The 11718-nt window shown below is 42.5% G+C and overlaps 1 protein-coding gene across 5 annotated transcripts in view; it reads left to right on the forward strand.

Annotated features, from left to right (window-relative positions):
* IL17RA (interleukin 17 receptor A) overlaps positions 1–11718 on the forward strand; it is a 29189-nt gene that overhangs the window by 455 nt on the left and 17016 nt on the right. The gene's annotated exons all lie outside the window — the stretch shown is intronic.

Consider the following 11718-nt stretch of genomic DNA (forward strand, 5'->3'; position numbering starts at 1 on the left):
CCAGTTTGCTCCCAGCAGGTGAGACCCCGCCGCCCCCTGGAGGCGCGGGAGGCGCCAGGATGCTGCGGGCGGGAGCGCGGATGGACGGCTAGGCTGCCTGGCTCGAAGCTGGCGCGGGGCCTGCAGGAAGTATGTGTTGGGATCTCCGAGGGGGTTCGCGGCTTGGGCACAAGGAGCTGGCTCACCAGGGAGGACACTCGAAGCGTTGGGAGTTGAGGTTTGGACCCGGGAGAAGAGGGAGTTTGCAGGGAAAAGAGATCGCGTGGTGTATGTTGCACCACCTGACTGACGTCCTGGACGTGAGGAGTGAGGCGGGAGGCGGGAGGGACACCTCTGCTGGGCTCCAAGGTTTGGGGAAAGAGATCGAGGCTTGCCGCCCGCCCGAGAGATAGAGCGGAGCTGGTTAGAAAGGGCAGGAGGGAGGGACTGCCCTCCCCCGCCCCCGCGCCGTGCACCCTGCAGACCCTCTGCTAGTCCCGAGTGGCCGCGCATGTAGAGCCCTGGAAGATAATTTGACCCTAAGGCTACCTCTCCAGAGGAACCCGGCAAGCCCGCAGCAGCCAGATGGGTGGAGGCCCCAGCGGATATTAGCCCGCTCCCGCGCGGGGCCCGGGAAGGGGAAACACTCTGGATGGACAACGCTGCGCACCAGCCTGGGCGACCTCCGGGGCCCAGGGGTCAGAGCCTCGGGTTGAGACGCGGCCTGTAACCTTCAAGGAACAGCTGTGCAGAGAGCGTCTAAGGGCGGCCGACGGACTCGGGCAACTTGGTGCCACCTCCCCAGCAGGGCTAAACCCCGAGAATATGCAGATGATTAAGACACCGCCTCTCCAGCGCCCTGCATCACAATCACCACCACCACTCGGGCCTGGGCCTGGGATCTCCGTTTTACAACTGTCGAATAGTAGCCACGTGTGCCCACAGGAGGTGACACACCTACCCTTGGGGTAGTAGCCCCGTTGTGGACGACAAACTTAAGGGGTTCGGGTCGGGGGTGGGGAAGAAACCGCAGCCTGGCGGGTGTTGCTTAGTGGTTGAGCGGGGACCTATGAACCAGGAGGTCACCATTCCATGCCCGTGTTGGGGGCTGGGTCCCTAGTGTGGGGCGTGCAGGAGGCAGCAGATCAGTGATTCGCATAATTGATGTTTCTGTTTTTCTCTTACTCTCTGAAGTCGATAAAAAATATATATATTTTTTAAAAGGAAGAAACAGCAAAACACAGTGCCCGCCTCCACAGTTTCTTTGCTCAAAGTGTTCCCCCTCTTTCCTCCACTTTCTCTCTGGTTTCTTCAGCTCCCTCCCTGCTCAGTGTCTGAGTGAAAGTATGTGAAACAATTCTAAAGATATTTCTCCTTATCTAATTTTTGTAGAGAATTTACCAAAAGAGGATGGACTGTGAGTTAGTTTAGCAGAGGAAATATATGTCCTTGTGACTCCCACTATTGGGCAAAGCAGAAGATAAATGCTCATCAGATCCTTCCCATAGATTTGGTATAGAACTATTCTACCATGGAAGATTCCAAGTTCATATTTTGATGGCCATTTGTCAGGTGCCTACAAAGTACAAGGTACTATTGCTGGGAACTGAAACTATAAAGAAATCCTAATGTCCAACGGACTTGAGTATTCCAAGAGGGAAAAGGCTTGAAGATGGAAATTATGATATAAGGTGGCCTGAAGCAAGTGCTCTTTGTACAACCAGTGCATGTACAAAATTCCAGGGAAAGGAAAAATTACTTCCAGCTGGGGTGTTCTTTCTGGCAGAGAAGACAGTGCAGTAGCCCTGAGGGGTAAGTAGAAGCCTCCTAGAGTTGTTGAGCATCCCATGTGGTGGAAAGGGGCTGAGCCACAGCCCTTGGTTGGGCAGGATAAAGTATGTGGTTGAAAGTGAGAAAAGAAGCTAAGGAGGGAGGGATTCTCTCTGGCTGGCATGAGAGCTGGACTGACTGACTTTGACATTAATTGCTAAGTGGGAAGCTACTGAGAGTAGGGAGCAGGGGCACAGAATGATTCCAGAGAGAGCTGGGAAGAGATGCTTATTGGCCAGGTTTGTCTCCTATCTCCATGCTCTTCCTCCTCCCACTTAACTCTGCATAGAACTGGCTCACCATCAGTGCACTTCTGTGACAAACTGCTCCCCTGCATCATTGACTGAGCCCTTTAAAAAGAAAGAAGCTAGCCTGGCCTGGTGGCTCACTTGATTGGAGAGTCATCCTGTACACCAAGCATGTCAAACTTGTGGCATGCTGCCTGCTGGCTGTGAGTTTGACATGCTTGCTGTACACCAAAAGGTTGCAGGTTCAATTCCAGTCAGAGCACATGCCCAGATTTGGGTTCAGTTCCCCATGGGGGCACATTTGGTAGGTAACCGATTGTTTCTCTCTCTCTCTCAAAATAAATACGAGGATTAGAAAAAATAAGAAAAGAAACTATACCCCTCAGATTTCTCTCTCTCTGCCAGTGTTGCGAGAGTTAAAGCCACAAACTTGATCTCAGAGGACCCGGGTTTACATCCCTCTTCATCACTTAAAGTTTCTGCAACCGTGGGCATTTTAGGCTGCCTACACCTGGCTTTCCTCATTTCCACAATAGAAGGGCTGGTTAGGTGAGCCATCTTAAAGTGGGCTCATAACACTTTACAGAATATAACTGTCTATCCAAAGCCCAGTTTGGTTTAGCTCTCAGTGACTCTCTCATAGACAGAGAGGAGCCTATTCTGTTCCTAGCCCAGTGCTACAACACAGGATGTGGGAGCTTGATAAATATCTGGAATAAAAAACCACAGGGATGAGTGAATTATGAGTGAATGGTTAACTCTGCTTGAACAGCAGTGAAAAATTGGCTGCCTGGATTGGTACCTCAAAACCTGATGACATTGAGTTCCCACAGAAGTTGGTCCTAGAGAAACCGTAAGTAATTGCAGTTCCCTGGGTAGGCTTTATCCAAGGTTTCCCTTGGCTACCAGCTCAGAAGAAAGCCCACAAAGATAGACCGTTAGCACACAATGTTTCAGACAGAATGTGTATGGCATTCTAAATTATTTCTTGGTGTGAGCACCTCTGGTTTTGACTTGTGGTTCAAGAGCTGTTTAGTTTAACCCTTACTGATTTCCAAAAGCTGCTTTCAGCTGGGCCACTCTTCCAAAGTGTACAAAGGTATGTTCTGTGTATGCTCTTATGCAGTATAGGCATTTAGGCAGTCAGGGCTGCTGTCACTGCTGGCAGTAGACCCAGCAAAGTTAACAGGTTCCTTTGTCATTATGCTGGACTTCTCATTTCCCTTCTATGCTAGCCTAGAGACTAACGTTAAAGAGCTACATAGGCGAAGTGAGAGGTGATGCAGTTCAGGGGAGAGGACATTTGGCTTAGAGTGAGACCTGGGCTCCCCTCACCAGCTCTACAGCCCTTGTCTGTTACTCCATTGCTGTGAGCATGTGTTTTCGTCTATAAAAGGAGGTGACTTTCACCTACAGGGTTATCAGGAGAGTGAGTAACTTACTAGATACATGAAAGGGCTAGACCACATGGATTATGGTGTGGGAAGGTGCAAGGGATACTGATATGTAGTCTAGTTTTGTTCAGGCACTATGCCAGGGGTATTAGCATGTATAACTTCATTCAGAGCTCACAGTAACTTGCCAGGCCTACCATCACATGTGTTAGAGAGGCTAGGTATTGGGCCCAGGATCACACTGCTGACCCTCGTGAGTGCACAGCTGAGAACCAAAGCTCTGCCTGGCCCTGGCCACCATGGTTCAGTATTTACAACGTCAGCCTGCACACTGAAGGGTCTCGTGTTTGATTCCCATCAAGGGCAAGTACCTGGTGCACATGTGGGAGGCAACCAATCCATGTGTCTCTCTCACATCCTTGTTTCTCTCTCCTCTCTTCCCCTTCCCCCTCTCCGCTCTCTCTGAAAATCAATGGAAAAAATATTCTCAGGTGAGGATTTTAAAAAAAAAGCTCAGCCTGGGACTTCAGAGTTTACTTCTCTTTACCTCGCACTTGGTAGTGGCCACTAATGCACAGGGTGAATACAGCCTTTTATTTCTTCCTTTTAATCTTCACCACTATGGGTAGATAATGTTGGCCCACAATTTTTTATTGAGAGGCAGTGTAGCAGTGATTAGGAGCATGGGTCTGGAGCAAAGTTGCTTGAGTGTTAGCCCTGTGGGACTTAGGTAACCTACCTGTGCTTCAGTTTTTTCACTAATAAAAATGAGATAATGGTACTTACCTCAGAGGGTTATTGTAAAGATTAAATGAGATATGTGTATAAAGTGCTTAGCATGATGCCTGCCACAGAAGAAGAGCTTGATAAATATTAGCTGCTACAATCATCATCATGAACATTCTCCTTCTGGGATTTCTGCAGGAGGCCTTAACATAATGTCATTAACAAACAGGTAGCTTGTAAATAATAACCTGATCCTACTATTTTTTTTAAATGGGCATTTGGAATAAAGAAATTAGGAATGATTTACTGCAGGGGAATAAAACAAGATCAAAGACAGCAAATGTATTTTTTTAAATATGTTTTTATTGATTTCAGAGAGAGGAGAGGGAGAGAGAGAAAAGAGTCAGAAATATCAATGATGAGAATGAATATTGATCGATTGCTTCCTGCAAACCCCCTATTGGGGATGGAGCCCTCTACCCAGGCATGTGTCCTGATTAGAAATTGAACTGTAACCTCCTGGTTTATGGGTCAATATTCAGCCCCTGAGCCACACTGGCTGGGCCTGAATGTATTTTTTACATTATTAAAATGTTTTGCTAATATAAATTCTACATAGAAATTAAATTATAAGGAAAGAATGTCTGCTATTCCTTCCGCTAACAAATTAATGTTTTCATTTGTTTATCTCACTTTTCAATCCTTTCATTTGTTTGGAGTAACATCATAGATAAAATTCTATCTTTTAATTAATTTTTATCAAGGTTGATCCTTTTAAAATGGTACAGAGATGTTTAAAACAAAAAAGAGTGAATCCTTATTTCACCTGTTACCCCTTTCTAAATGATGGATCCACTTATACTTCTTTTAGTTATTTTTACATTTGTCTCTGTCTTTCTAAATGTACTTATATTGTTACTAGAGGCCCGGTGGACGAATTCATGCATGGGTGGAGTCCCTCTGGGTGGCCTGCAGGGATCCGGCTGAAACCTGCAGTCCAATGCTGCCTGCAACTCCTACCTGCTGTTCCCGCTCATCCTGGCCCTGCCCCACAGTGCCTGCCAGGGGCTCCTGCCCAATCACTTATTGGCCAATTACTACCTATTGCGAGAGGCTCAGGTTGGCCCACTGCTGCCAGCTATGAGCCCTGTGTCTGCCCCCTCCCCCACAAGAGGAGTGGCCTGCAGGGTCAGGCTGAAACCAGCTCTCTGACATCCCCCAAGGGGTCCCGGATTACAAGAGGGCACAGGCCAGGCCGAGGAACCCCACTGATGCATGATCAGATCGGGGAGGGACTGCAGGAGGACTCCAGGGCATGTCTGGCCCATCTCGCTCAGTCCCAATCATCCAGACCCCAGCAGCAAGCTAACCTACTGGTCAGAGCATCTGCCCCCTGGTGGTCAGTGCACATCATAGCGAGTGGTTGAGCAGCTTTAGCATATCATTAGCATATTATGCTTTGCTTGGTTGTTCGGTTGTTCTGCCGTTTGGTCTGTTTGCATATTACCCTTTTATTATATAGGATTCTTGATCTGTCAATTTTAGATATTATCTGCTGACTTATAATAGATGAATATCTAAATGTCTTATATTAACCTCCTTCCACTGCTTCTCCCCATCTTTCCATTGTAGTTATATCACAGTTTTAGTTAAATCAATGGTCAGTGTTTATTATGACAAGTAAATAATCTTCACTGATGAGGCTAGTATGTGTATGTTTGATTATATTTCTTTTTTGTTATGATTTATTTTCCCATGGAGGTAATAATTGCTTTAATTCTTCATTTTCATAATTTTCATTGTAACTAGTCTTAGTTTTTTCTGTCAGATTTGTCATATGGTTTTTTTCCACAAACATTAGAATCCCATCAGTTTCATTCCCCTGTCACCATTCTCCTGGTGCCCTCTGTCCTCAGCTCCAGTCTGGAGTGATTACTCTCTAGATCCGTAGCACAACTGCCATACTAGATATTTTGCCATGTTTACAGCTCCCAGGTCCTGGACCCTGTGTTGTCTTTCTCAAAGATTACCTCCCTCATTTTGCTAGAGCATATCCTCCTGCGATTTCTTAAGAAAAGTTATGAGGGTATGAGGGCTGGATACATAAAGAGGTAGAAAAAATAGTTGTGAGTACACAAAACACAGTTTATTCTTGTATTTATTTATTATTGTATTTATTTGCATTACAACTGTAAACCTGCTTTTGCCAACCCCTGTATAAAATTTATTTATTTATTTATTTAAGTCTTTACATGTCTGAAAAAAAGTCTTTATTCTACCCTCACTTTTAAAATATATTTGGCTGGCTATAAAAACCTTAGTTTAAAAATTATTTTCCTTCAGAATGTTGAAGACATTGGCATTTTTATAGGAATTGCATTGAATTGATAGATTGCTTTGGACAGTATGGACATTTTAATTATGTTAATTATTCCTATCCATAAGGACAGTATATGCTTCAATTTATTTGTATCTTTTTCAGTGTCTTTCTTTGGTGTTTCATAATTTTCCAAGTACCGGTCTTTTGCCTCCTTGGTTAGATTTATTCCTAGGCATTTTAATTTTTTTAATGCAATTGTAAATGGGATTATTTTCTTAGTTTCTGTCTCTGATAGTTTATTATTGGTGTATAAAAATGCAACAGATTTATGAATACTCATTTTGTATCCTGGTACTTTACTGAATTTTTCAGTTCTAGTAGGTTTTTTTGTAGAATCTTTAGGGTTCTCTCTATATAGTATCATGTTATCTGCCTTTTATTTCTTCTTGTCTGATTACTGTGGCCAGGAATTCTAGTACTATCTTCTCTATATATAAAAGGCTAATATGCAAAGTGTCCCTTTGGGAGTTCGACCAGGAGTTTGGTCGCTTGTTATGATGTGCGCTGACCACCAGGGGGCAGCGCAGAATGAAGGGAGGTCCCAGCCAGCAGGTTCCAATCGGCCCTGATCGCTGTCTAGGCCTAAGGACCCTTCCTGTGCATGAATTTCATGCACCAGGCCTCTAGTGTTGAATAAGAGGACATCGCTGCCTTGTTCTTGATCATAAGAAACTTTTAGTTTTTTCCCAGAATCTTCTTTTTATTTCTACTATACCAAAAGTTTCATGATATTGGGCCTTGGTCTAGGTCTCTTTTTAATCTGTGTGCAGACCATTACAGTGGACCTTTTAAATTTGAACATATGTGTTCCTTTGTTCTAGAATCTTTTATTTTTAATAATTTTTTCCACTCTATTTGCTCTGTAATCTTCTTCTAGCAATCCAGTTAATAATACCATATCCTTCCTGAATCAATTCTCTAATATTCACATTTTCTTTTTTTTTTTTTTTTTAAATATATTTTATTGATTTTTTACAGAGAGGAAAGGAGAGAGATAGAGATAGTTAGAAACATCGATGAGAGAGAAACATCGATCAGCTGCCTCCTGCACATCCCCCACTGGGGAAGTGCGCGCAACCCAGGTACATGCCCTTGACCGGAATCGAACCTAGGACCTTTCAGTCCGCAGGCCGATGCTCTATCCACTGAGCCAAACCGGTTTCGGCAATATTCACATTTTCTCTCTCCTATTTTTGTTTGTATTTGTTCTACTTACAGACAACTTTCCTGAATTTTATAGCCCAACTCTTCTGTGAAATTTTTTATTTTCAAGGTTTATTTTTATTCTCTGCTTGCTCATTTCCCCACAGTATCCTGTCCTTGTCATATGGTTTCTGTGTCCTCTCTTAACTCTTTAAAATTATTGTAATTTTTAAAAATTCTATTCTGTTCCCAACATTGTCTTATTTCTTCCCAAGAACATTGTTTAAACTTTGTTTTGATCTATTTTCCACACCGGAAACCTCAAATATCTGGTACTCTTTGGCTGTCTGAGATTATTTTAAGAAGAATCTTAAAATAAAAGGTCTAAAAGGCTGATTGAATGCTCTGTATAGATAGGACTTATTGATCATTGGGTTACTATAGGGACCAGGTAAACCTGGCCTACCTACTGGTTGACTCTCAGATGTCCAAATCTGGAGATCTTTTCTCTGGGCTTGGCACCAGCATTCTAAAGTCAGGGCAGGGAAAGAAAGGCTAAGGTTCCCCAAATCTCATTTGTAGACCTTCATATAACTCCACCCCCTGCCTCCTTTACACTACCTCCCAAGTACCTGATACCTTTAAGACCTGAATTTTGCCCTAGCCGGTTTGGCTCAGTGGATAGAGTGCCAGCCTGTGGACTGAAGGGTCCTGGGTTCTATTTCAGTCAGGGCACATTCCAGGTTGTGGCCTCGATCCCCAGTAGGGGGCATGCAAGGGGCAGCTGATCGATGATTCTCTCTCATCATTGATGTTTATATCTCTCTTCCTCTCCCTTCCTCTCTGAAATCAATAAAAATATATTTTAAAAAAAGACCTGATTCTTAGAAGGGTTCTATGAGTCTTTGGCCTCTTTCTTGTCTGCATCTCCATTCTGCAGCGCTCAGATTGAAGTTCTTCCCCTGGGCTTGAGCCAATCTTCATGTTATTTTTTGAAATTTGTTCACATCTCTTTGTCCTTCAGTGGCTATAAAAATTTTCTCTTTCCTATAACTTTCATATAGTTTGGGGATGGGGAAAAGATAATATGTATACATGTCAACATTCTGTGATCTCTAATGGAATTTTATAGAGATTCCATTAGAAATTCCATTTTATATTCCATTAGAGATCACAGGACAGAATCTACAAAGTTATGTTAATAAATGCTGGAGAGGTATTTGGTAAGGTTCAGGAGCTGTTTTATATTTCACTTATATCATATTTTTGTTTTGATTACATCCTTTCCCCCTTATTATCCCTCTTTCCATCTCTTCCATTCCTTTATTCCTCAGTAACCAGTGTGTCTGATATATATATGTCCACATGTTTTTCTATGTTTATACAGTTATATTCACGGATTTTTTCTTTTTTTTAAAATATATTTTATTGATTTTTTTACAGAGAGGAAGGGAGAGAGGTAGAGAGTTAGAAACATCAATGAGAGAGAAACATCGATCAGCCGCCTCCTGCACATCTCCCACTGGGGACGTGCCCGCAACCAAGGCACATGCCCTTGACCGGAATCAAACCTGGGACCTTTCAGTCCGCAGGCCGACGCTCTATCCACTGAGCCAAACCGGTTTCGGCTTACGGATTTTTTCATCACTTATTTCCATAGAAAACGATTCTACAATAAAAAGTGTTTGCAACTTATTTTTCTTACCCTTTAACACATTTAGTCATCACTCCAGCTCAATAGACATCTATGTATCTAATGCTCTTTAATATTTGCATAATCCAGAGTAGAAAGCCATCTATTTAACCATTTCTGTTTTGATGGGCATTGAGATTTAAATCAGATCTTACTTTATTCAGCCATACCCTATGATGGGTATTCAATATCACAGAAAAAGAGGGGAACGTATTTTTTAAAGTTAGCAAAACTAAATTCTAAAACTTGATAAGTCATATACAAAAAGAAAACTACAGACTGATCTCACTTATGAATTTAAATGCAAACAATTCTATTAGTAAATATTAGTAAATTTAATAGAATATCAAAATTAAAATAATAGTAAATGTAATAGTAAAATATCAAAAGAATAGTGTTCCATAATCAAGTAGGATTTATTCTAGTAATTCAAAATTGGTCCATTATCAGCAAATCTATCAACATAATTCATTATGTCAATAAAGGACAAAATCTATGAAGTTATGTTAATAAATGCTGGAGAGGTATTTGATAAGGTTCAGGAGCTGGTTTATATATAAACTATAAAGAACATATTTATATACAACAATGGCTATCAGAAACCAAGACCAAAAATAGTATTAAATTTTTAAATTTAAAAAAAATATATATTTTTTAGTGTTGGTAGTATTACAGATGTCTCTGGTTTTGCCCCCCTTTAGCCCCACTCCCAGCCCTTACCCCTGCCCCCACTCCCCCACTTATTGAGCACTTATTATAAGAAGGGGAACCAGTAATTAAAGAGCAGCCATTATGTGCCAGACACTGTACAAATTTAGTTTCTTTTAGCAGGCAGTGAGATGGGTATTGCAGCCAATCATTTCTCATAATAATTCCCCCAGGGCTTCTAGTAAGTTTCCTGCTTAACAGTGTGGGGGCATGTATTATTTTACTTTATTGCATAACTAGTACAAGAATTCATTCCCTTTGTTCAAAATTTTTCATAATACAGACAGATTAGAAGTGAAAAGCACCATACATACACCACCATCACTACTAGCTCACTTCCTGCCCCAAGATCCTTATTTCTATTTGTTTCATTTAATTTTCAACAACACTATGAAGTTGGTATTGTGGTTATTCTGATTTTACAGTTGAAGAAATCAAGGCTTGGCAATGTTATATTTCTTGAGGCAACTCAACTCCAGGGGTTTTATGAGGATTCATGAAACAATATAGCATATAACTCATGCAGCAAACGGTCTGGCATATCTTCCTTAGGGAATTTGTAGGGATTTAGTGAAATTTCTGTACAAGGGACTGGAGTTTCTCATCTCCCCTCTTTCAGCACTGTTTCCAGACTGAAGATTGGAAGCCCCAAGGGATTAGAGGCCTATCACCAGTGCACCCCAGGGGAACCCTCTCAGTGTTTTTAAAGTTGGAAGGTTTGTCCCGCTGGTGTGGCCCAATGTTTGAGCATCAACCTATGAACCAGGAGGTCATGTTTTTTTATTTATTCAGGGCACATGCTCAGGTTGTGGGCTCGATCGCCAGTGGGGGACTTGCAGAAGGCAGGCAATCAATGATTCTTTCTCATTATTGATGTTTCTATCCTCCCTCTTCCTTCCTCTCCAAAATCATGTCCAGTGGAAATGTACATGGGTAAACCTTTTCTGAAAGGTCATTTGGGTCATAAGTAACAAAAGTCTTCACAAAATTTACACCCCTGTCCCTAGTAATCCTACACATAGACAAAAATGATCTAGGCATGTAAAACAATAACAAGCTATCTACTTTGGTTCTTTAGCACTTCAAACCTGAAGGCTAGATTTGCTGTTTTTCAAAGTGGCTTCAAATGCTTCCTTGTCATGGTTACAGGATTCAGTGTAGTGGAGCCCACTAGGTGGTGAGTGGTAAAAGCAGAAAACAGAAGCAACTCTGGAATGGGGTCACCAGAGAAATACCCCCGGCCGGAGGGACCGGGGCTGAGCGTGCAGAGTAAGCACACAGCATCTAAACCACCAACCATTCCCTCACTTGCTCATAAGGCCCCTGGCCTACATTTCTCACAATCAGAGCTGCTGGGTGATGTTTGGGGAGCCATGTTTCAGGGAATGAGAGCCTTTTCCCTATGTGAGTATTTTCCAAAAATACATCACATACAGTGTTAATAGGTGTTAAAGGATACAGATAGATGTCATTGGGAAATATTCCAAAATCAATTACTTGGGGTGATGTGGCTGAAGTTATACAAGCATCTTCGCTGTAGAACTTCTCAGAAATTTTATTATCGAACCAGGAGGTCATGGTTCGATTCCTGATCAGGGAACATGCCTGGGCTGTTGG

The sequence above is a fragment of the Myotis davidii genome, unplaced genomic scaffold, assembly GCF_000327345.1.
Source record: "Myotis davidii unplaced genomic scaffold, ASM32734v1 scaffold908, whole genome shotgun sequence".
Lineage (NCBI taxonomy): Eukaryota > Metazoa > Chordata > Mammalia > Chiroptera > Vespertilionidae > Myotis > Myotis davidii.